The 25,919-nt window shown below is 40.6% G+C and overlaps 1 long non-coding RNA gene across 1 annotated transcript in view; it reads left to right on the plus strand.

The window, feature by feature from the left end:
* Positions 1-25,635, plus strand: part of LOC138155187 (uncharacterized) — a 90,339-nt gene extending 64,704 nt beyond the window's left edge. Inside the window, exon 3 of the long non-coding RNA XR_011166768.1 lies at positions 25,394-25,635. This is a non-coding gene — a long non-coding RNA (uncharacterized lncRNA). The remainder of the gene's footprint in view (positions 1-25,393) is intronic.
* Positions 25,636-25,919: the final 284 nt, after the last annotated feature.

The following is a 25,919-nucleotide window of genomic DNA, read 5'->3' on the forward strand; positions in this document are numbered from 1 at the left end:
CCCAAAGTCGGTTTTTTCACCAGGTTTTTTCACACCCAATTTCTTCATCAGATCCTTCATCATCATCATCATCATCAACATCAGCTTATATAACTTTCTATATAGAGATAAAGATGAGAGGGGGGGGAGGGAGGGAGGGAGGGAGAGACGAGATTTCTTTAACATTTTCAAAAAACATTTTCAAATTTTTACCAGCGATCAGATTTATACACATCTCAAAGGGCAAAACTAGGACCAATGTATGAAAGTCCCAAAGAGCAGAATTTAGGTTTAATGAAAGGAAAGTCTGGCCTCCAATTAACAGTATCCTAAAGTAGAGTGGGTTGCCTCAGGCTCTTCTGGTTTCCCCTTCCCAGAGGTCTTCAAACAGAGTCTGGCTGACCACTATAGAGTGCAGTCTTGGTTAGGTATAAAGAAGCCTCTGAAATCCCTTCCATATCTGCAATTTGGTGAAGTTAGATTGTGGTTTCCAAATCCTTTATTCTAATCACTTTTACCCTGGATATTCCTTCATTTGTCAATGTGTCTCTTATAAATGATTTCTTGACACCTCTCTAGATTCTTTGCAGAAGTGAGGTGAGGAACACTGCAAATCATGTCAGAATTTTTTGATATGTTAGTTTTGCCCAACTAATTTTCCTTCCCTCACCTGCCCCCACCTCCACCCCCCCTCCCAAGTATTCTTTATTGTAAGGGGTGGTTTTCTGGTCAGTGAAAGGATGAGGGATACGTTGAGAAATACTCGTTATATTAAAACAGAAGATAAAAAATAACATTTTTTAAAAAATATGCCTTGTATTGGATACAATATCTAGAGTAGCTTCATAGGAAAACAAATTTAGAACTGGAAATAATGATAAAGTCATTGAGTTTAACCCCTCAGCTAGAAGGTCCAATGGTAAAGTGTTGGGCATGGATTCAGGAAGATCTAAGTTCAAATCCATACTTACTAGCTGTGTGAACCTCTCTAAACCTCAGTTTTGTCATCTGTAAAATGGGAATAGTATTAGCCCCTACCTCCCAAAGTTGTTGTGAGGATCAAATGAGACAATATTTGTAAAGTCCTTAGCACAGGGTCATGCAGTGCAAGTCTGAGGCAAGATATGAACCCAGGTCTTTCTGACTCCAAGTACGGTGTCTTATCTATTGTACCATGCTGGTTCTCACTATACCATATTTGCTTCAAAAAAAAAAATACTCATCTGCCACGGGATATCTACCCCAGGTTAAAACATGGTGGGTTCTCATTTTTGTAACAAAAGCAAGCTCTCCAACTGCTTTCCAAGTTCACTCAAGCTGAATACTCTGAGAATCAACTTGTCAGCTCTTCTACATAGCTTAGAATCTTCCCTGGTGTTCCTAACCCGCTGGTTTTTGGCCAGCTTGTTGGGGTCTTGAGTAGCCAAATTCAAAATCTGGGGCAGAGTTGAGAAATAGCTTGAGCATTCCATTTACCTTTCAAAGATTGGAATTAAGCAAAGGCACTTTCTCCTCCCCCTCCATTTTTGATAAAACTAATTTTGGAAATATTCTAAAAATCAGGATCTACATAGTATCTCCATTATGGTAGCTATTTTTTTTTTTGCTTTTTCTTTTTTTGGAGGGGGGAGGGCAAGGCAATCTTGGTTAAGTGACTTGCCCAAGGTCACATGGCTAGTAAGTGTTAAGTGTCTGAGGCCTAATTTGAACTCAGGTTTTCCTGATTCCAGGGATGGTGCTGGTAACTATTTTTTCGATTCATTGAACATCAGAATAAGATGTTTTGAGCTTAGGAGTCTTTTTTTGTGATATAATTTTACCCACAAATAAACAGTACTGAAGAGATCACGTGACTTGCCTCAATGTCACATAACTAGATCTCTTGACTCTTACTACATAATCCTCTTCCATCTCTGGCATATTTCATTTATAGTGGATTTTCTGCTGAGGTTCATGGTATTTTATTTTCTTAAAAACACACACACATTACAATCGATCAGCTGCTATTGCACACGCAGAGGAAGTTATAGACCTGGTTCATCAGCAAGACCATGTGGCTGATGCTGTTCCATGCTGCCAGGGGCTGACTACAGAGTGATATCAAGTAGCAACTTTTCTATAACTAGTTTTAGCCTCTCTCTCAGTCCTGGAAGCTTCAAGAGGAGGATGCCATGCAGAGAATTGGCCCTCTGATCCTTGATCCATTATATGGGAAAAATAACATCAGATTTAGGATATTTAATTAAATGCTAAAAATTGGAGGCAAATTAATTAAGCTGTAACTCAAAAACCCTTCTCCCACAAACATTTCCTAAAACAGGGTAGTCTAGGCAGCATTAATTGTTACAATTAATTAGGCATTAAACTGATAATGGCTACAGCTGCTAACAATTAACAGCTAATTGCATCAAGCACTTTAACCATTTCAAAAAAGAAATGGAAATTGGAAGGAAAGAGGGAGGAGATTGGGGAAGAAGAAAAGAGGAAGAAAAATATCTGCTTTATAAATGAATGGGGGCAGCTAGGTGGTGCTGTGGATACACCCCTGGGTCCTAGAGTCAGGAAGACTTCTCTTCTAGAGTTCAAACCCATCCTCTGACACTTAGAAGCTGTGTTACCCTGGGCAAGTCACTAGAAGCTGGAGAATGAGCTGGAAAAGGAAATGTCAAACCACTCTAGTATCTTTGCCAAAAACAAACCCCAAAAGGGATTGAGAAGAGTTAAAAATGACTGAAAATGACTAAAATAAGTATAAATGAATGAGCCACAGTTAAATAAGAATAAAGTCTTACTCCTCCAGAACCTTAGAGGAAGTTTAATGTAGTATATTGATACGAGTATAGGCTGCCTTTTCCCACTAAAGCTGACTTGTATAAAACCTGAATGCAGCTTATAATATGAGTTGTTTTTCATTGTGTACATGTGTACACACACACACACACACACACTTTCTTTTCAAGTGGTCTCACCGAAGAACACAATATTATAGAGTATTCTGAGCTCCAGTCCCAGGGTTGAGCTGACTTGGACCCCATGAGTCTAGGTGAATGTTTTTCCTTCTCAATGGTTTCCAGAATAATACCAACATTTGCAATTTTACATATGCCTTTTATTTTTAAAGCTAAAAGCTATCCTGTCTTATTATATCCTCTGTAGGAGAAGGAAGAATGATCCACTCTCTTTTAGAGGGACAAACTTAGGTCCAGATTAGGCCTCCGAATGTCTTGCTAATATCTCCCTATTTGCCAGTCACATAGATCCCCAGCCCCTTGACTTTGTGTTTTAAATGCCACACCCTCCAGGTATCTGTCTCCCCACCACCTCCACCCAAGTTCCATCATACCAGGGGAGAGTACAGTGTTATTAGTGTATTTTTTCATCAGGAAGGAAGTTGATGGGAAATATAGTTTTCCCAGTTTGAAGTAGGGACTAAGGAATTCTGGGAGGCAGAAGTCTTAATAGAAAGAAAGGGATAGCTTTTTGTTTTTCAGGACTTTTGGTCTTCAGGGAAAGGAAAGAAGGCTAGAGGAGACATGTGCCAGTGATAAGCAGATGGCAAGAAAATGTGCTACTACAACCCAAAATGAATAGAAACTTTGGAGCTTTGTCTGGATTCTTAACCCACTTAAGGAGCTATCTGTTTGCACAGAATTAACTGTTTGCCTTAATGTACCTGTTTGACCTCTGTTGGATATGGTGAAGTAATCCCCTCTCCGCTCCCTCCTCTGCCTCATCACAAGCTAGCCAACTTTCAACTCTACCCTCAAGAGTTTCTTACTCTATTTGAACCCTTTTAATTTACAGGTCATATTTTTGTAGAAGGCTTTGTTTTTAGATAAAGATAAAGTGGTTTTTGTTTTATTCTGACTCTTTGCTATAAAGTAAAGGCCCATACAAGGGAGGAAACCATCAAAGGGGAACCTGAGATGAATTGCCTTAGGCTTAACCACAAGTCTTTATTGAAGCTCTCCCTCTCCAGAGACACAAAAGGAGCCTTCATTAGACATAGGTTTGAGGCAATTCAGCAACTAGTATAAAGTAACTAGGGTAGGCCCCCAAACCAACTTTCCAGATTCCATGGGGGCAGAGAGGCTGGCCTCTGCTGCACCCCTCCACCCCCCAGGGCCAGCTGCCTGACTTGGGCCTCCAGACAATCCACGCCCATCTGTGTCCCATGACTCTCATGCACCTCTTTCAGGAAGCTTTAGGTGGAGCAGACTACATACACCCCACTCATCGGTCCCCAGATCCAACCACCTGGCCTGGGGGCTTGCACCACATGGGGTATCTGGGGTCAACAGAGGCTGGGGGGATCAGCAGAGAAGGTAGCTGGCTGGTGGTAGCACCGGTCATTGTCTTCCCCCTCCCCCTCCTCTGCCAGTCACCAATCTCTGCCCTACAAGACCACCCGGGCTTTTGAGAAACTTCCTCTGTTGTAGCACAGAGGAAAGATCACTTGGCTAAAAGTGAAAGGATCACCTGAGTTAGAATCCTGGCTCTGCTGCTGATTTACCTGTGTGACTTGAAGCAAGGTGATTCACCTCTCAGCTTCAGCATCTTTTTTGCAAAATGTGTGTGCGTGTGTGTGTGCCTGTGTACACAAGTGTGTGGTGGGGAAAGGTTGGACTACATGATGGAGGAAGGGAAGAAGAAAGGGAAGGAAGGAGTAAGGGAGAGAGGAAGCATTTACAAAGCACCTACTATGGGGAGTCAAGATGGAAGGCTAGAAACAGGACTTCCACACGGCTCCCGCTTCCACCTCCTCCAATTCATGTAAAAGGTGACTCTGAACAAACTTTGGAGCTACAAAACCCACAAAATGACACAGAAAAGCTCTGCAGGCTGGCAGGAAGCAGCCAGCAAAGCACTCTGGGAGTCGAGCCCAGCTCCACACAAGCCTGAGATTTTAGCCTCAGGGCAGGCTGACCAGCACTCACTGGAAAGACTTCAGATCACCAGCAGCTGTGGCCATTTCCAGAATTATCAGCCCATAGATGCTAAGGACAAAGTGAGAGGTCAGTGCAGTGTGGACTTTGGGACCTGGGAATTCAGTAGTATGGTCCAGCCTTTGCCTCCAGGGAGAGAAGCAGCTGAGGCGCGGCAGATATGCAGCCACTGCCACTCAGATGGTTCAGAGCACCTGGCCTGCATATTGTAGGGGGACCAAGTGCCCAGTCCGAGGGGTAATCACTCTTGCTTTAACCTGCTTGGATCTGGATTGCTTTCTAGGGTGGAGATCCTGGGGTGTGTGACCAGTTTGCCAGACCACGTGAAGGCTTTAGAGAAGGCACCCAACTAATAGCTGCAGCAGCTAAAAAAAACCCCAACAATTGGGACAAAGCTCCCTGCTCTTGTAGCAGAGTTCTACTGTGGCAAAAAGCTCAAAAGTCAAGTAATTGAGTGGCAATATGAGCAAACAAGGGAAGCAAGGCAAGCACAGTGGTCCAACTCTGGATTCCTTTTTGGGGGACAAAAAGGATCAGGGCATAAAACAAGAGGAAGAGAGCAAAGTCAGAACTCCTGTACCAGAAGATTCCAAGAAAAGAATAAGCTGCTTGCAGGCCATAGAGGAGCTTGAGAAGGATTTTGAAAACCAAATAAGAGAAGTGGAGGAAAAATTGGGAAGGAAAATGGGAACTATGCAAGAAAATTATGAAGTGAGAGTCAGCAACCTGACTGAAGAAAACAACACCTTAAAAAATAGACTAACTCAAATAGTAAAAGAGGCTCAAAAAGCCAATGAGGAGAAGAATGCCTTAAAAAGCCAAATTTGCCAGATGGAAAAAGAATCTCAAAAGCTCACTGAAGAGAATCATTCCTTCAGAATTAGATTGGAGCAAATGGAAGCTAGTGACTTTATGATAAATCAAGATACTATTAAACAGATCCAAAAAATGAAAAAATAGAAGGCAATGTGAAATATTTCATGGGAAAAACCACTGACCTGGAAAATAGATCCAGGAGAGATAATTTTAAAATTATTGGACTACCTGAAAGCCATGATCAAAAAAGAATCTAAAATCATCCTCCAAGAAATTCTCAACGAAAATTTCCCTGATGTTTTAGAACCAAAGGGCAAAAGAGACGTTGAAAGAATCCATCAATCACCTCCTGAAAAAGATCCCAAAAAGAAAACTCCCAGGAATATTACAGTCAGGTTCTAGAGTTCCCAGATCAAGGAGAAAATATTATAAGCAGCCAGGAAGAAACAATTTAAATACTGTGGAAACACAATCAGGATAACAGGATCTGGCAGCTTCTACGCTGAGGGATCGAACAGCTTGGAATATGATATTCTGGAGGTCAAAGGAGCTGGGATTAAAAGCAAGAGTCACCTACCCAGCAAAACTGAGTATCATGTTTCTGGGGAAAATATGGTCATTCAGTGGAATAGAGGACTTTCAAGCATTCTTGCTGAAAAAAAAAAAACAGAGTTGAATAGGAAATTTGACATTCAGATACAAGAAGCAAGAGAAGGTAAACAGGGAAAAGAAATCATAATGAACTTATCAAATTTGAACTACTTACATTTCTTCTTGGAAAAACTATAATTGTGATTTATGAAACTTTTTTCAGTATGAGAATAGTTGAAGGGAATAGAAATGTATATATATATATATATGTCTATATAGGAGGGTATATGGGCATATGAATACATATGTGAGTATGTGTATATATGTGTACAGGTACACATAGACAGAGGGCACAGGACCAGTTGAATAGGAAGGGATGATACTTAAAAGGTGAAAGAAATCAAGAGGTGAGAGAGGAATATAATGTGAGGAGATGGGCAGAGATACAATGGGGCAAATTATCTCATATAGAAGAGGCAAGGGAAAACTGTTACAATGGAGGGGAAGAACAGGAAGGCAAAAGGGAATGAGTCAACCTTATTCTCAATGAATTTGGCTTAGGAAGGGAATGACATACACACTAAATAGGGTATCTCACCCTACAGGAGACTGGGGGGGAAAGGGATGAGAGGGGGGATGATGGAAGGGAGAGGGCAGTCTGGGTGGGAGGGAAGTTGGAAGCACCCACTTTTGAAAAGGACAGGATCAAAGCAGAGAATAGAACAAGTGGGGGGTGGAATGGGATGGAGGGAAATATAGTCAGTCTTTCACAATATATCCACTATAGAAATGCTTTACATAGCTACACATGTAAAACCTATATTGAATTGCTTATCTTCCTAGTAAAGGTGGGTGATGAGGGAGGAATTGAAAGGCTTAAAATCAAATGTTTAAAAATATATATTATTATTATTATTGTTATTATTTTATATGTAATTGTGAAATAAGACATACAGGCACTGGGGCATAGAGATCCACTCTGCCCTACTGGGAAGTCAGAGGGGGGATGGGGGAAGATATAGGAGAGAGCAGATTGGAGTGGTAGGTAGGGGAAAAATGGAAAGAAAATTTGTAACTCAAAATCTTTTGGAAATGAATGATGTGAACTAAAAAATAAAAAAATAAACTACAAAAATAAAGATTAAACTTAGCTTTTTGATCAGTGTCTAGTGAGACAAAATATAAGTTCCATGATTAGAAATTTTGCAAAAACTTTATGATGCTCTTATGAGCTTAAGAATTTGTTTGTTTTGTATTTTGTTTTGTTTTGTTTTTTGCTTTTTGGAGAGCGATTGGGGTTAAGCGACTTACCCAAGGTCACATGGCTAATAAGTGTGTCAAGTATCCAAGGCCGGATTTGAACTCAGGTCCTCCTTACTCCAGGGCTGGTTCTGTATTCACTGTGTCACCTAACTGCCCTAAGAATTAGTTTCTTAATTGATTGTAACAGTAGTTACAAGGTGAGTTACTGAATTCATTCTAAATCATTCCGCTAATACGCATTATGACGATTTTATGGTTAGCATTTCTTTTATAGGAAGAAATAAATCACCTGTCCCATTAAAAAAAAAAACACCACAACAAAACACCTACTCTGTGCCAGGCACTGTGCTAAGCACTTTACAATTATCATCTCATTTGATTCTCATAACATCTCTGGGAGATAGTGTAATGGTAATGGTAATTTGAAGATCTTCCTTGCCCCCTAATAGGCTGGATGTAATCACATGGAGTCTGTGGTGGGAGGAGTTTGCTGAAGGGTGAAGTAGACCCCACAGGATGCTCAGAGTCAGAGCAGTTAGACCTTGAAGGAGGAGAGGATACACCCAAGAAGATAGCTAGGTTTGTTACTGTTTGTCCCCTGCTGTGACAGCTAGGCTTATAGTATTTATTTGTGGGAAGGTTAAAGGATGGTGTGGCTCTCCTCTGTGTTATAATGTATTAACTTCTTCATTGCTATTATGGATTCAGCCTCTGGTTTGGTAATTTGGTTTTCTGGTGTCTGAATAAATGTTCTGTTTCTGTCTTATATGGAGAGAGTCTGTTATATTTTGCAATTGAGAAGTATGACAGCATATTCACAGTCACCATTGGCACTGTGAATATTATGTTGGCACTAGAGATAGGTAATATTATTACTCTTATTTTGCTGTTGTTGTTCTTCAGTCATTTTGTTCATGTCCTACTCTTTGTGATCCTATCTGGGGCTTTCTTGGCAAAGATCCTGGAGTGGTTTGCCATTTCCTTTCCCAGCTTATTTTATAGATGAGGAAACTGAGGCAAGTAGAGGCTAAGTGACTTGCCCAGGGTCGCATAGCTAGTAAATATTTGGATCCTGATGTAAATTCAGGTTCTCCTGACTCCAAGTCCAGTGCCATGATCTCCAAGATATCTTCTAGTACTACAGCCATGATCCTTGATCTTCTCGCAGATTCATTCAATCTTCTGATGCTTAAAGAAATCTAAACATTCTTCTGAAGATACCACCTCTCTTAGCACAGTGTCTGAGATTGGTTTCTCCTCAAATCCTCCCTGACACACAGGACCAGCAGGAGAAAGGGGAATAATCCTCATTCCCCACAGATAGTCTCAAGCTCTCTCTCCACTACCATCACTCAGCCATCCTCTCTCCTCCTTTAAAAATCACTCTCTCCTGTCGAGATCCCTGTTGCTGTCACCTCTTAAAGCCCAAGCCATACCCTTCCTTTGTACCCCCTCCCCATAAATTCAGTACCTGACTCAAGAACTTCTTCATCTAGACCCCTGCCATCTCTAAACACTTTGGCCTCCCAGTTCTACAACCTCTTTTACCTGTTCACTGTATCACTGTATCCTTCCTTCCTTCCCCAAACAAAACCTTAAACCCAGTTTATTCTGAAGCAATTCCTACCCAAGCTCCACTTAATGGCTACATTTTGGGCTCTCCTGACTTAGAGTGAAGGTCTATGGTAACTTTCTCTTTGGAACAGCAAGCCTGAGGGTCTTCCCCTCCCAGCTTGATTTTTTTTTCTTTTTTCTAATTAAAGGGGCCATCCCTTGACTCACTTCTGAAAGAGGCCTATTCATTGAATGGGCATTATCTCACTCTAAGTGAGTACATGAAAAAGCCTTAGCCTATAAGGGCCATCTCCCATTGCATCCTGGCTCATCTCTAGTCATCCTGATGACTATCTGGTCACTGGATCCAGATGGCTCTGGAGGAGAAAGAGAGGCTGGTGACCTTGCTCAGCCCTCCCTCACTCAAATCAAAGTCAACTGCAAGTCATATCATCATCTCCCTGATGCCATGGTCCTCTTTGAAAACAAAGGACAAACACAAAAACAACTTCTACCATACCCAGGAGCTGTCATCTCTTAACACCTCTCCACACACCCTACCTTCCCTACCCTCCAACACACCCAGCTAAAGTTGTTCCAAAATGTCTTCTTATGGCCCAGTTGTAGTCTTAAAGGAAAAAGTCAGGGTGAGGGTTAACATATGCCCTGGGCTACATAAGACAATATCACGAAGTGGGGAATGTTTGTCTACAGTGCCCTTAGTTTCTCCTTTCTTATTTTTCTTTTCTTTGGGGTATTTCCTAACCCAAGCACCAGAGAGTGGCCCTCCCTTTTCTCAAGCTCATTTGTCAAAGAAAAGCTTCTCATCAAACACTTTCATGCCAATGTGTCAAGTACTTACAAATAATCCTGGGATATGCAACATTATTTTTTAAAGGACCATAGGGAGAAGCTAAAGGAATGAATTGCTAATGATGAAATTAGGGACACTATCAATGAGCCACAGGGTAGATATTTTAGGAAGGGGAGGGGTCTTTTCTTCACCCTGTAAAACTTACTCAGGATAAAGCTAGCTCTGTATACAAATCCACATATGGTACATATGCATCTATACATACATATTCACACATAAGAACATAAACATGCCATTACATGTGTGCAACATACAAGTTTACTGCACAATCTGCTTGCATGTTCCTCCCTTCCATCTCTCTATTCCCCCTACTCATGATTCTCCAGAACATTTCCTAGCAGCCAAATACAGCTACTGCTAATGAATATTAATGACTTTAACATCTTGTGGTGATGAGACCCTGCACTTTTCCTTCTCTTCTGGTTGCTAGGGAACTGCAAGAGACAGCCCCAGGCTCTGGGACCCAGACCCATTAACTGCAGGGCAGAGTTAAATCCCAAATCAGTACTCAATTAACGGAGGTGTGGATGTTGAGGATGTATGGGGGAGGGCAGGTTAAGATAGTGGGGTTTGGGGGAGGTTTAAGGGAAGTCTTGCCAAATACATGAGAATCGATGGAAGAGGCCACTGGGGGCCCCTGCGGGAGGGGGCACAGTAGTAGCACATGCTGCACTGCTACCCCAATCCAGCTTGGCTTTTGATGCCAGATTCCCTCCTGACTGTCCCTTCCTTCCCCCAGTGAGAGCATAGCAGCCTCCTGCTTGTCCCAGAGTCATAGAACAGGCCTGCCTACAGCTCCAGTGAAGAATTGACAGAGTGAGTGTGATATTTAGATGTAATTGCCCATAAACTGTGAACATCATCTCCCATCATTCCGATTCTCATTTTGGATGCAAATAAGCTGGCGGATGCGCCTGGCACCGGCTCGATTTCCATGTTGTACCTAACTGAGCTAGTGACTTTGTCTCCTCTCCTTCTTTCACCTTCTTCTCTGTTCTTTTCTCTTTTCTATTTCTTCCCTTTTCTCCATTCCACTCTTTCTCTCCATCCCTCTCTTCTCTTCCTTCCCTTCCCCTCTCTATCCTTACTCCCCTTATCATTCTTACCCCCTTGCCTCCCTTCCTTTCCTTCCCTTTCTTCCATTCTCCTCTTCCTTGTCCCTACCCTTCCCTTCTCTTCACCCTATTCTTTCCTTTCCCTACCTTTCTATGCTCTCCTCTCTAGCCTTCCATTCTTCCCTTTCCCCCCCACCTCCTTGCTTTTCTACCCAGAGCCACTACTATTGTTGATGCTTTGAGCAAGCAGTCTCCCCAAAAAAGCCCTTCAGTCAACTTCATCATTAATGATGCAAAAATAATATAAGAAGTAATTAAGATGGGGTTAGTTAAGCTCCTTGGACAATGGTCCAGTGGGGGAGACCCCAGGGTACAATGAGGCCACCACTGAAGAGACCAGCACCTAATGAAGGGAATCCAAGCTGGGGAGGACCTCACCTGTTGTAAAGCTGTACCATATGGAAGCTTCCCAATTTAACTAATTACTCCTGTTAACTAGGTGCTAATCTCAGTTGTTTTGACACTGCTGAAGGAGTGAAAGGGCTGTCAAAATGTAAATGTAATAATTTTTTAATTGTACAGTCTTTTAAAATTATTTTAAATTGCTGTATTTTCTAGATTTCAGTACCATGGGAAAAGTCCTGATTGCCCCCACCCTAGTTACAGCCATGTTTCACCCCCTCTTTTATTTTCCCCTCCTTTTCTACTTCTGCTTCCCAATAATAACTCCTCTCCTCTATCTACCTTTCTTCTCTCCTCCTCTTCTTCACTCCTCTTCTCTTCCTTTCTTCTCCCTTCAATTTTCTCCTCCTGACCTCTTTTACTTTCTCTCCTTTCCCTTTCTCTTCTTCCCACTGCCATCCTCTGGGTCCTAGGATAGAGGTATCTAAGTCATTTTGACTAATCAATTTCTAACCTCTATTCTTCTTTCTTGGCCTCCAACAATGAAACCCTGAGCATATACATCATCATTCATTACCTTTGGAATAACTTTCAGAGGTTAAAATAGGATCTCCCAAAATCTTTACTGCAGACATAAAAAAGGATCCCATAGCAAAACCTTTGAAGCTGACTTAGAAGAAAAGACTGTGCAATCGTGGACTCTCCCAGTGAATTCTGGAATGGATAAACTACAAATCCTTGGGACCAGATCCAGATACAAAGAAATGTAACAAGCTTGTCTGAGTGGCCCCCATGTATTTACACTCTGTCCTAAGTGTTATGGAGACCCCAAAGTGCACATCATGGTGCCCTGGAGGGTGCAACCAACTAAGTGCCCACTTAAAAGGCCTGACCCGGTGATGTCCAAAGAGCAGCCCTGACTTGATAACAAAGACTAGGCCAAGTAAGTCATCTGTGCTAACTGCAAACAACACAGCATGAGGCAGGCAGGCATTGCCCAGATGAGATTAAAGGCTGCTCACTCTAGCTCCCTCTGCTTACTTCCTTTTGATGTCTCAGAGATCAGAGATTAGAATTGAAGGTTGTCTGTCTGCTATGCCAGACAATTCAGTCAATTCAGCGAATCACAATTCAATGAATCATTCCAACATTGTGGAGAAAAATAGCCAGGTGATTGAATTTTCCCCTTTTCAAACCTTTGTTTGGGCTTTGTGGGGAAACAGCCATGATGTCAGACTATTCTTGGATAGAAAAGGAACTCGAGAGACTGTCTTACCTATCTCTCCTCCCTGTCCTTCCCCAACCCCCACCTTTGCAAGCCACCTAAGCCAGGCAGGAGAACATATGAATACAGAGGTATTCATATAAAAAGGCCATTCTGGGAGTTAAGAGGACTGGGGTAGCTTTCTGATGCATGAGTGATGAGCTCTAGGCTTCCTTTCCCCAGGACTATGTGTTGGTATATTGGAGTTAGAAAGAAGTGGGTTCAAATCCTGATTGAAATACTTACCAGCCACGTGACCCTGGGGACAGCCAAGTAACATCTCTTAGCCTCAACTTCGTCATCTGTGGAATGGGTATATTAACAGTACCTATCTTACAAGGTGATTCTGAGGATCAAATTAAATGCTGCTTGGTGCGGTGGAGTGAGTGCTTGGAGTCATAAGACAAAAATTCAAATCTCAATTCTTCTATCTGTTATCTATGGGACCTCTGACAAGACTTATCCAAGCCAGTCAACTTTCTATCTCCTTATATAAATCAGCCCCCAGACTTCCAGGAGTCCTGAAGGACTTAGTCCAGACTAGTAACCAGAGTCACTCCTACCCTAGGTCTTAGCATCTCAGCTGTCGAGTGAGGCCATACTCACCCAAGCCAGTATCTTCACGCAGTCCTATATGATTGAGAATGAATGACTCCCATCCCATTCAACAGGATGCTCTAACCATTTGCTCTTGCTTTGGGCCAAATCACCCTCACCACCTCTACCACTTGCTCTGGGCACAGTAACCAAATCAATAGTACCATTATTTTTGGAAAGGGCATTTTTCCATATGACTATAAATTTTTGATTTCTTCATGGCTGAACAAGCTATGGTATGTGATTATGGTGGAATACTACTGTGCTATAAGAAATGATGAGCTAAATGTTCTTAGACAAACATGAAAAAGACTTGCATGAGATAATGAAGAGTGAAATGAGAAGAACCAAGAGAACACTGTATACAGTAACAGCAATATTGTTTTAAGAACGACTTTGAGCAAATAAGTCATTTTGACTATCATAAATATCCAAATTAACTATAAAGAATATGTGAAGAAAGACTATCTGCATATAGAGAAGGAACTTAGAAACAGAAGTAGGTATAGAATAGTTTTACATATTTATATAATTATATGTGTCTAATGGTAGCTTTCTTTAAGGCGGGAGGGGAGAATGGAAGAAAAAAAGAAAAAAATTCCATGATAACTTTATTATATATTTAAAAGGAATAGCAGGTTGAACATAATAGATTATCAATGTTGTATGCAATGATCCTTTTTATTATACTATGTTATGGAAATGCTTGCTTTATTTCATAAATTAAATAAATGTGAACCAAAAAAATAAGGGACAGCTAGGTGGCACAGTGAATAGAACACCAGCCCTGGAATTAGGAGGACCTGAGTTCAAGTCTGACCTTAGACCTTAACACTTACTAGCCGTGTGACCTTGGGCAAATGACTCAATTGCCCTGCCTTCCCTCCTCCAAAAAATAAATAAATAAATAAAAGCAATAAATAAATAAATAAAAGGGCAGATCTGCTCTATGGGTCAACTCAGCATTCCTGAAATTTCCTAGAATGACATTCCTTTCCCTGATCACCACTCTGTCAATATTGCCTCCTCCTACTAGAATGTTAGGTTCTTTGAGATCAGAGACTGTCTCATTTTTTTTGTATTTGTATCCATAGTGCTCAGCATAGTACCTAGAACATAGTGAAGGCTTAATAATGTGCTTTTTAAAAAAGACATTTATAAATACTTAACTTCCTTGGTCCTCAGTTTCCATTTCTACAAAATGAAGGAGGTTGAATTCTAGGGCAAAGATCCCTTTTTATTCTAATATCTAAAATAATGCAAAGGTAGGGTGGTCTAATATGTTTTTTTAACTAACTTGCATTTATTTTGTATGTACTTGTTCATGTACACGTTCTTTCCCCTTATGGAATGTAAACCTCCTGAGGACAGGGACCACTTGATTCCTGTGTCTAGTGCTCAGATCACAGGACCTGAGTTTACATGCCAGCTTTCTGCTTCCTGTGAACCAGCAAATATCTTCTCTCTCTGGGCCTCAGTTTCTTCATCTGTAAAATGAGGGTCCTCAACAAGATGATTTCTAAGATCCCTTCACCTTCTAAATCTGTCTTTTCTGCAATCTTAGTATATGTAAGACATTCTGCCAACCTCAAAGTGCTATACAAATGTTGGCAATTATTATTGCATGGTGGGTGTGGCATTTCCAGGGCTCAGTTGGGATACTGTTAGGATACTCCTACTGCTCATTAATTTTATGGTGGACCTTAATCTCACACCCCTGAATGCTGTGTGAATTTAATAAGGAACACGATTTTAATGTGTGTACAATATGCCATTTGTCACTGTTGTTTAATGCAATTTAACACAATATTTGTCTGATTGGCATATGTTATTTCACACAACTGAGAATTGGCTATACAGGGATCCTGTGCTTTGGAAATGAGAAGATTGATTACAGTTATTATACTAATGGCTAGAAAAAAAATGAATTTCATGAGGAAAGCTGTTTTAAAGCCACACACCGGCTTGCTTTATATATTTCCCAGCACTTAGGAAACAATGCGGTGAGCACTTAGTGCCAATCAGAGAGTTACAGATAGCTGGCAAGCAGCATCTGCACAGCCAAGCAGAGTATTGCCAGGAGAAGCCACAATTAAAAAAAAAACTTTTACCCTGGATTGTCATTATCACAAGTGCATTTTCCAAGGAAAAAATGTTTTCCCAGTTCTGTACCATTCTAGCAAACAGAATGTTTCAGGGAGCAGTTTCACATACATCCACTAGGGGGTGGATTTATGGTCACCAAAAAAAAAAAAATCCAAAACAATACCAAAAAAACAACAAAAAACAAACAAAAAAAAAGGGTGGAAAGGCTTATGGAAACATCAAACAATGCCAAGGGCATAGCCAATTTTACCCACAATGGTGGCAAAGAATACATCAATTTTAAAAATATCAATAATTCAAACATTTTTTTATCTGTAGAAGCAAACTTTTTTTGGTCGTTAAGACAAGAGAACCTAAGTTCTTCTGAAACCTCTTTCACCAGAGGATTTTTATTAAGAAATCTAGCTAACAAGCCAAAAAAAACTGATTTCCCCACCCCTAACAACAAACAGGCTTGCTTGACTTGGCCATTTGACTATGACTATCTTCTTTCTCCTTTTTTTCAGTGTGGTCTACATTTGCTATGTGCACCTGCATTTGAAGACAGGGTATTCACAGAATCACAGTATCTTCAAGTTGGAAGGGATCTTGGTGACCCTCTAGTCTAACCTACAGTAATTCTCTGTACATCTCTCATGGCAAGCCACTTAACTTTCCCTTAGAGAACTCTGCTGAAGTGCAAGTCTCTACATCCCAAAGTACTTTCTACTTTTGAAAATTCAAATTATTTAGAAGTTCTTCCTTTTTCTCAAACTATGTTTACTTCTCTGAACCATCAACCCATTGACTGTTCCTAGTCCTATTGCCTGAAGCTGAGCAGAATAAATGTAATCCCTCTTCCATATGACAATTCTTCAAATAGTTGAAATGATAGATATAGCTCCCTAAGTTAATCATCCCCAATTTCTTCTATAAGTCGTTATATAGCATGGTACCCAGACCTTTCACCATTGTGTTCATCTCCATTTGACTTTGAACCTATTTATCTATGTTTTTTTCTAAAATATGGCAAGTAGAAATGAATGGGTACCAGTGTTCTGAGCTCTTCCCTAGCCCCAAAATAAAATTAAATAAAATCCCTTTTCTCTTCACTTAACTCTCCTCAAGGTAGCTTTCTATCAGCTCCTTCACTACTGAACTTTTCAAAAATGATGTTTTCTTGCTGTCTCTACTTCCTTATGACTGCTCAACCCCTCTCCCATCTTGGTCCATTTATACCACCATACTGAAACTGCTTTCTCCAAGGATACCAACAATGTCACAATTGCCAGATCCAATGGTCTTTTCTTAATTCTCATCCTCCTTTCTGCAGGATTTGACATAGTTGACCCACGCCTACCTCCATCTCTTTCCCCTTCTTTATTCCTCCTCCTGATGGTCTGATGGTCCTATTCTTGGAGATCCTGGGCTCTATAATTCTACCTCTGATGCTTACTACCTTCATGACCTTGGACAGATTACTTCCATTGGCCTCAGTTTTCCTACCTATAAAATGAAAGAGTTGGACTAAATGGTCTTTGAGGTTTCCTATAACTCTTTAATCCTATAATACTCCTACTTCTCAATATCCTTTGTTGGTTCTTTTTCTTTCTTTTATTACATATGGACATTTCCAAAAGCTCTATTTGGCATTCTCCTCCTGCCCCTTTATAATCTAATCTATTTCCATGGCTTCAACCCAAATTTCTATTATATCCCTTGATTTGACCCTCTCTCATAAGCTACAGTTCTACTTTTCCAAGTGCTTAAACTCAAAATGTCCAGAATTGAAGTCACCATCTTCTCCCTCAAACCTTTCCTTTACCTCAACTTCCTTGTGTCTGTTGATAACACTACCATCATTCTAGTCACCCAGACTTGAAACTCAGTCAATAGCAGTCAATAAGCATTTATTAGGCACTGACTATTTGCCAGGCATTAAGTTCTAGGATAAAAACAATATCTTCCCTCAGAAACTTTATATTCTAGTGGAAGAGACAACATGTAAAAACAAAAACAAAACTGGGTACATATAAAAGAATATTCATAACAGATGGAAGTTATCAGAAAAAAAGGAAAATGCTAGCCGCAGGGTACATCAGGGAAAATCTCCTAAAGGTGGGATTTCAGCAGAGTATCAGAGGAAGCTAGGGAAACTAAGAGGCAGAGATGAGAGAAGAGAATGTCTATTCATGGAGGACAGAAAATATGAAGGCACAGACCAACATACCTGAATTGTAGTGTATAAGAAAAATGGAAAAGTAGGAAGGGATTTCCCCCTCTCCACTGAGTCCCATATCCAACCTACTGTCAAGTCCTCAATTTCCCCCCTGCAATATTCCTGGTATCCACTCCCTTTTTGTCCATCCTCACTGGCTCCACTCAGTGCTGTGACTAGGATTTTTGTGCCCCTAGCCAATCAGCATGAAAGGCATACTCAGTCTGGGGAGAAGAAATGGAGAGCATTCCTTTGGAATAATAGAGAGATCACAAGACACAGTTTGAGGTTGCTGCTGAGGATGCATCAGAATGATTGGGTAGGGAGGACCCAAAAGAGGAAGGAAGAGGAAAGTTCCACCTTATTATGATAAAGGACTAGAAGTGCTATGAATACCTTCTAAGTTTAGCACTCTATACCACCCTAGTTATGGCTCTGACACATGCCAATTCATCGAAACTCCTGGAATTGCCCCTTAACAGGCTTATCCTGTTTATGTGCTTCTAACTGAAGCCCCTGACTGATTTTTTGACATGAGCAATAGTAACTATTCTCCCTTAGTACTAAATGGAAAACTTATTTCAAATTCCTTCGGGCAGTCAGCAGTGGAAATGTGTGGGATTGCTATTTTTTTCCCTCTCAAGACCTTAACCAGCTTCTCTAAGGCCTCATTAGATGCTGAGAGACCTCCTTAGACCCCTACCACTGCTGGAAAAAAATGAGATTTACCAGAGGGTCTTTGGCATGGGCCAGAGCTCCTGCACTAAAGCAGTGTTAATGAAATTCACCTTCAGAGTCCTTTAATTGTTCCTAGTAGCACTTCACTTACAATCAATGTTCACCAGACCCAGCTGCAATTTTCTTGTTTTCAAAAATAATAGTGTGACACATGCTTCAATTAGGAGACCCAGGACTAGCCATACTCCTCATTGCACAGAGTAGCTTTCCACCTGAAAATACTCACCAGCCATTGGTAAACAAATGAGAGGGACATAAAAGCTGAGAGGGAGTTGCTGTAATTGAGCTGCATAATGAGAGGAAACTGAATAATAGCTTCTATTAATAATAGCACTCTAATTGGAGGTCACTCAGAGAGTGCCCCAGCACACTCGACTTTTACATTAGCTTTGTGCAAAAACCACTGTCAATTTTTCCAAAGGACTAATGTGAAGGATGATTTGGTTGTTTATCAGATGCTTCAGGTTCAAGCCTGAGTGCTCTTTCACTTTTGGGGGAAGTGGGAGGCTAGTTTCAGGCAAGCCCATCCCCATATCTGTCAGCCGCACTGCCGGTGGAGAACGTTCTAGATTGGGAGTAAGTAAGGAATGAATGTGTTCTTTGATTGCTCACCCAAATGGACATCTGGAGCTCCAGAGCCACTACTGGGCACCCTGTCCCGTAGAGCTCTTTCTGAAGGCCTGTAACCTAACCAGGTTACAGTGACTGATGTCGATAGTGTTCTGGCTACTTGCCAGGGGGGTGTTTCAGAGCTCTAGGGCCCCAATGGGAATAAGTCTCATCAGTGCCATTTGAAAAAAAAATCCCACTGCTCTTCTCTTCTCTTCTCTCTCTCTCCGTAATGAGGGAAATTCATTATTGTTTAGTGAGTCAATATGAAATTCTAATAAGAGATAATTTAAAAAAAATCCCATTTTCTGGAGGGCTCATTATAACACCCCAATAACTCAAGGGCATATTAAAATTGTTCATTGCTATAAATCATATTGGTATCGAAATGGATTTCCTTTGGAAAGGGAGTAGATTAGCATGATTCATATAACCATCTGAAAATGAAATATCCAAAAGGATAATATTGAGACGATATAATTGACAGCTTCTCTGGGGAAGGTTTAGAGACTAAGCAAACTCCCTGAAGAAAGATATAAACCATGATGGACCTTTTGGTGCCACTTTATGCTCCTGGTATAGTTTCCTATGGTTTCCTCTACAGCCTCTGCATCTACATGGTGATCATCTCTGATTCCTTCTTGGGGCTCACAAAAGAACTATGAACAAAAAAGGCAAAGTAGTTCTCAAGACCACTTGAGTCTTCAGACCCTAAACCAAATTACATGTTCCAGAGATACCTAATTTCATACCACTAGACCGGTGGATAATGGGAAGCTAGAGGCTAGGGACCCTTAATGAAAGATGCCTTTCTTACTTCCTTTGAGTTTTAATGTGGTCTCATCATCTAGTGAAGCTGTCTTGGGGGAGAGGGAATATGGCCTTGAACTTGACAGTAATTATGTGTAGTCCCTTAGAGGACCACTAAGGCCTTGGATTGTTGATGGAAGCAAATGCACAGCTAAAGCTGTTCTGGAGCTAAGCTCTCTTGCAAAGGAGGTATCTTCTGTCAGCACTTGGAAAGACAAAGAGATGTCATGTAGTTTTGTTTCACAGAGATAATAATTGGGGGTGGCTAGGTGGCACAGTAAATAGAAGTCAGGAGGACCTGAGTTCAAATCCCACCTCAAACACTTAACACTTACTAGTCATGTGACCTTGGGCAAGTCACTTAACCCCAACTGCCCTGCCTTCACCCCTCCAAAAAGCAATAGTAATAATAATAATAACTCACATTTCTACTGGACTTAGTCTTAAAGGAAGAGAAACTCTAGGAGGTGGGGGATAAGAAAAGAGACATAGAAGGGACAATTGAAAGGTACGGAAAGGGGTAATGAAGTATCACATGTGAGGAATGGAGAGATGACCAGTTTAGCTGGATTGAAGGGTATAGGAGACTGAGCAGTATCTAATAAGACTTGAAAAGTATGTTGGAGCTGTGTTGTATAGGTCTTTAAAAGATAAAGTTGCCTATGGATACTTCTGAATATAGCTCATGTTCAAGTCTCAACAGCAAATTTAAACTGCTTTGGTTGTTCTTGGAGGTAAGAGTAACTACATATTGATGATAATACTAATAACCATAACAAAGATAGCCACCATGTTGCTATATTTTAAGGCTTACAAAGGCTTATATATATTCTATCATTGGATCCTCATAGTAAAATTGTGAGATCATTGCTCGTATTAGAAGAGGCTCTGGGAAGTTAATTGATTTGCCCAGGGTTACACAGTAAGTGTCTCAGGCAGAATTCAAACTCAGATCTTCTTGTCTACAAGTCCAACACTCTATCCACTATGTCACCATGAATGAAGAACTATGAGAAGTTCCATAAGCTAGGAAATGAGGGTGTGATACTTGGGGACTCAAGCTTTTTTCCCATAGGGAACCCTGCTTTGAGAGTGGGAACAGGTGAAACTGGGCATAGTCTTTGAGAGGAATAAAAAGCATATGAAAACTCTTTCCTTTGTCTTGTCCCACTACTGGGCCTTGAACATATCCATTGTACAAGTCCAGTGCTGGAAACCACAGTCCAAGGAATTTTGAACTCATGGCATTGTGCACTGGTCTACATCAGCTCTCTTGCTCTGAGGCCAATAGTCTATACACATCTAGACTTTCCTAGTCTTTGGTGCCACTGCTGTGGTAAGACACATGGCCTGGGACTCTGTGGTTGTCATGCACCAACTATTTCTTCAGATGACCTCTGACATCTTCTACCTCTTTGAGGACAATCTTCTGCAATCTCTCTTAGAAAGTTTGGGAATCTGTACATTGCTCCATGTGGACACCCTACATTTCACTTGTGCAGTAGAAAAATTCCAGTCCTCATATTGAATTTCTTCTTCAAATGTGTCCTCAATTCTTCAGGCACTGGAGAGTCTACAGTCAAATTCTCTGGATCCATTTCAATGGTAGAGGGCCCAGTGATGCTTTGATGTTTTCTTCCAATCCTGTCTTCCTATAAACTTCTACACAGAAGGCATGGATTGAGAGAGGGTTCAGGTATTAATCCCCAGTTCACTAATATTTCACTAATTTTTTCACTTTCATTTTTTCAAGATATTTCACTAATAATTATAATAGATTGTAGTTGATCCTAATCAGTGCTGACACACCTGAGACATTAAGAGCCGTCTTATTTATCTTTTTTGCAGCTTGAGTAGTATAAGACTGGGGAAGTTTGGGTAGATAGCAGTTGATTTGAAAAAGATGGGGGGGGAGGGGAAGGGAGCAAACTGAAAGCTCAATCTGCAGTCAGTAATGTGTTGTGGCAACCAAAAAAGCTCATACAATCTTGGGCTGCATTAAGAAAGGCCTAACTTTTTTTTTTCATTTTCCCCCAATTATGTGTAAAAATAATTTTTAGCATTCATTTTTTTAATTACAAGTTCCAAATTTTCTCTCTCCCTCCTTCACTTCCTCCCTCCTTGAGATGGTAAGCAATTTGATAGAGGTATACATGTTCAATCATGTAAAACATATTATCATATTAGTCATGTTGTGAAAGAAGACACAGACCCAGAGGGGGGGAAAAACATGAAAAAAGTACAGAAAGTAAAAAACTGTGCTTTGTTCTGCATTCAGACTCCATCAGTTCTTTCTCTGAAGGTGGATAGCATTTTTCATCCTGTCCTTCAGAACTACCTTAGATAGCTAAGTCATTCCCAGTTGATCATTGTACAATACTGCTGTTACCGTGTACAATGTTCTGGTTCTGCTCACATTACTTTGCATTAGTTCATATAAGTCTAAGAAAGACCTAACTTCTAGGAAGAGTGCTTGGTGGTGCATATGGTAGGCACTTAATAAATATGTATTGCCTGACTGAAAAGAGAAGTGATCATTTCACTGTATTTTGCTTACATCAAACCTTATCTGGAATACAGCATTCAATTCTGACATCACCATTTCAGAAGGAAATCGATAAGCTGTTGAATGTTTGAAGGATGGCACCCAAGATGGTGGAAGGTCATTAAAGAAATGATTGATGTAACTGGAATTATATAGTCTAGTAAAAGAAGACTCAGGGAAACATGAGCTATTGTCTTGAGCCATTGTCAAGTATCTGAAGGGCTGTTATTTGGAGGAGGGATTAAATTTGTTCCCAAAGGACAGAACCTGGAGCAATGGATGCAAGTTGCAAAGAGACAAATTTATATCCAATATCAGGGAAAATTTCCTAACACTTAGAAGCATCTAAAGACAGAATGTCCTGCTTTGAGGAAAGGTGAGTTCCTCATCCACAGAGATCTTCAGAGACTGGATAGTCACTTAAGTGTGTTATGGCAGGGATGCTTTTTCTATATGAGTTGGACTTGAAGACCACTGAATTTGACTCAGTTCTCAAAATCTGATTCTGTGAAAATGGAAATAAACACTAGGGAATCTACCTGACAGGGCTGCAAATAAGATGATGTACAGAAGGAACTTTAAGCCTTGAAGCATATAGACACCTTGTAAACCTTAAAATACTATATAAATGCCAGCTATTATTATAAGCAGCCCTCTTCTCTTCCTACACCGTCTCCCTTTGGAATTAGCACCTCCTCAGCCCTTAACAACCATTTCTATGCAGATAGTCTCCAAATCTGCATTACCAGCTGTCTGCTAGTTATCTCTACCTGGATGTCCCACCAAACTCAACATGTCTCAAACCAGGTTCATCTTCTCCCTTCAGAATCTACTTTTTTTCTTGCCTTTCTTATTTTAATAATTATGTTAGCCTCAAATCCTTGTTCTAATGGGGAATTCCCTATGTAGTTAGGAAAAGATAAAATTTTGAACTTTATAAGAAATATTATTGTGACATATGACTAGGCATTGTCATAGAAGCAAAGTGCACCATATGCTCACAGTCCTATCCAGTCTTCTTGAAGTCAGTCTCCTATATCCTCCTTCCTGTGATACATGTAGGTATCAGGAATGAATGAATTAATTAATCAGCATTTATTAAGCTTACTACATCCCGAGTTCTGTGCTAAGCACTGAGTATTCAAATACTAAAGGGAAAACAACCCCTGATTTCTTTTTCTTTCTTTCTTTCTTTCTTTCTTTCTTTCTTTCTTTCTTTCTTTCTTTCTTTCTTTCTTTCTTTCTTTCTTTCTTTCTTTCTTTCCTTTCTTTCTTTCTTTCTTTCTTTCTTTCTTCCTTCCTTTCTTTCTTTCTTTCCTTCTTTCTTTCTTTCTCTTTCTTTCTTTCTTTCTCTTTCTTTTTTTCTTTCTCTTCCTTCCTTCCTTCCTTCCTTCCTTCCTTCCTTCCTTCCTTCCTTCCTTCCTTCCTTCCTTCCTTTCTTTCTCTCTCTCTTTCTCTCTTTCTTTCTTTCTTTCTTTTTCTTTTTGGAGGGCAATTGGGGTTAAGTGACTTGCCCAAGGTCACACGGCTATTTTTTTTTTTGTTAAGTATCTGAGGCCGGATCCAAACCCAGGTCCTCCTGACTGCAGGGCCGGTCCTCTATTCACTGCACCACTTAGCCACCCCCAACCCCTGCTTTCAAGGAGTTTACATTCTATAAACTTTTTTTTTCTTTTTTGGAGGGGGGAAAGCAGGGCAATTGGAGTTAAGTGACTTGCCCAACGTCACACAGCTAGCAAGTGTGTCAAGTGTCTGAGGCCGATTTTGAACTCAGGTCCTCCTGACTCCAGGGCTGGTGCTCTATTCACCTAGCCACCCCCTAAATTTACATTCTAATATGGAGAGACAACACAAATGGGAAGGGTGTGCTGGAACCAGTGCAAACCAGTTTCTTCATGAGCTGATTGTTAAGTTTTCAGAGTGAACTTTATACCTTAGAAATCAGCAGAGGCTTGATTGTTTTATTGATTGTCTAGCTTCAAGAAAGTGTTGGAAAAATATTAGTAACGCAAAATAAACTTAACATTATGACCTGAAGTACTTGGTTGGGGGGGAGGGGGGATTGGGAGAGAGAAGGATGCAGAGAGGGGAAAGCCAGTTGTTAAACATTTACTATGTCATTGTTTAGTCAGTCCTGTCTGACTCTTCATGACCCCATTTGGGGTTTTCTTGGCAAAGATATTGGAGTGGGTTGCTGTTTCCTTCTCCAGTCTATTTTACAAATGAGGAAACTAAGGCAAACAGGGCTAAGTGACTTTCCTAGGGTCACATAGCTAGTAAGTATCTGAGGTCATATTTGAACTCAGAAAGTTGAGTCATCATGATTACTGACCTGGCACTCTATCCTCTGCACCATCCAGCTGTCCTGAAATTGTGATGCTCCAGATTTAACAACATGCTCCAAATGTGGTCTAATTATCACATAGTTCAATGAAATGATCACTTCTCTTTCTCTGCACACATTCTTCATTATTTAAATGAGTAAGTGATCTCATCAATATGGGTGCTCCCTCTAAAGGGTAAGATTATAACCCACCTACCTACTCACATCCTGTGCGATTCTTATCCATACATGAAATCTTCCATAAAGAATGTGGAGGGCTTCCTCAAAGTATTTTAATAGCCTTCAGACTGTAATGATTCATTTCCATTCATTTTCCTAGCTACCCGTGTCTTTCCATCCCCATTTCCAAATCCCCTACCTACAGACCCCTACCACGAAGTGAGAGAAACCCTATCCCCCTTCTTCTCCCCCAGCCCTTACTTAGAACACAACATGCACATTAAGCCTTAACGTTATTGAAGCACATTTCGAAGACAGCACTACCTCCAATGTCATCTCTTAGCAGTAGTATCAAATGAGACAATTTGTAAAGCACACTTCAAACCTTAAAGCCTTATATAAATGCTAGCTATCACCATTGTCATTATCTATATATCATTATATATATGTGTGTGTGTATATACACACATACACACACATATCATCATCATAAGCACTATCATATAGCTTCTGAGTTATATAATGTTTATTTCTCTCCCTTCAGCTCACTGGTAACCAGACCCTTTGAAGTTTGTAGAGCCCCTATCAAACAAGGAGCCAAGATGGAATTGGGGGTACAGCTACCGGACTCCCCTTCAGGAACAGGTACATTATTCAGACTCTATGTTTTTGGAACTGAGCCAATTCTTGCTTAGGCCTACCCTACCAGCATAAACCATGTTTTACAGAGGGCACCAGTGCATTCCAAGTCACTGGAATCATTGATTCTTCTCTTCCCTGGCCCTCACATTCAATCAGGCATTAAGGTTTAACATATTGTGGTATTTCTTTCATTCACCTCCTTCTTTCTATTCCCATTGCTACCACCCCTATTCCAGTCCTTTCAAAACTCTCTGGCAAACTATTATCATAGAATCAATTAGTTTCCCTACCCTTTTATCTACTCTACTACAAATTGCAGTCAGTTTTGATCATCAACCCCTTGATGAAAAATCTTCAATATCTCCCTTTTAACTACTAAATAAAATCCAAGTTCCATTATCTGGCACTAAAGACCCTCCACAATTTGT

This window comes from Petaurus breviceps, unplaced genomic scaffold, assembly GCF_028583685.1.
Source record: "Petaurus breviceps papuanus isolate PSGF00001 unplaced genomic scaffold, PetGlider_PUasm1.0 91133, whole genome shotgun sequence".
In the NCBI taxonomy this organism is placed as follows: Eukaryota; Metazoa; Chordata; class Mammalia; order Diprotodontia; family Petauridae; genus Petaurus; species Petaurus breviceps.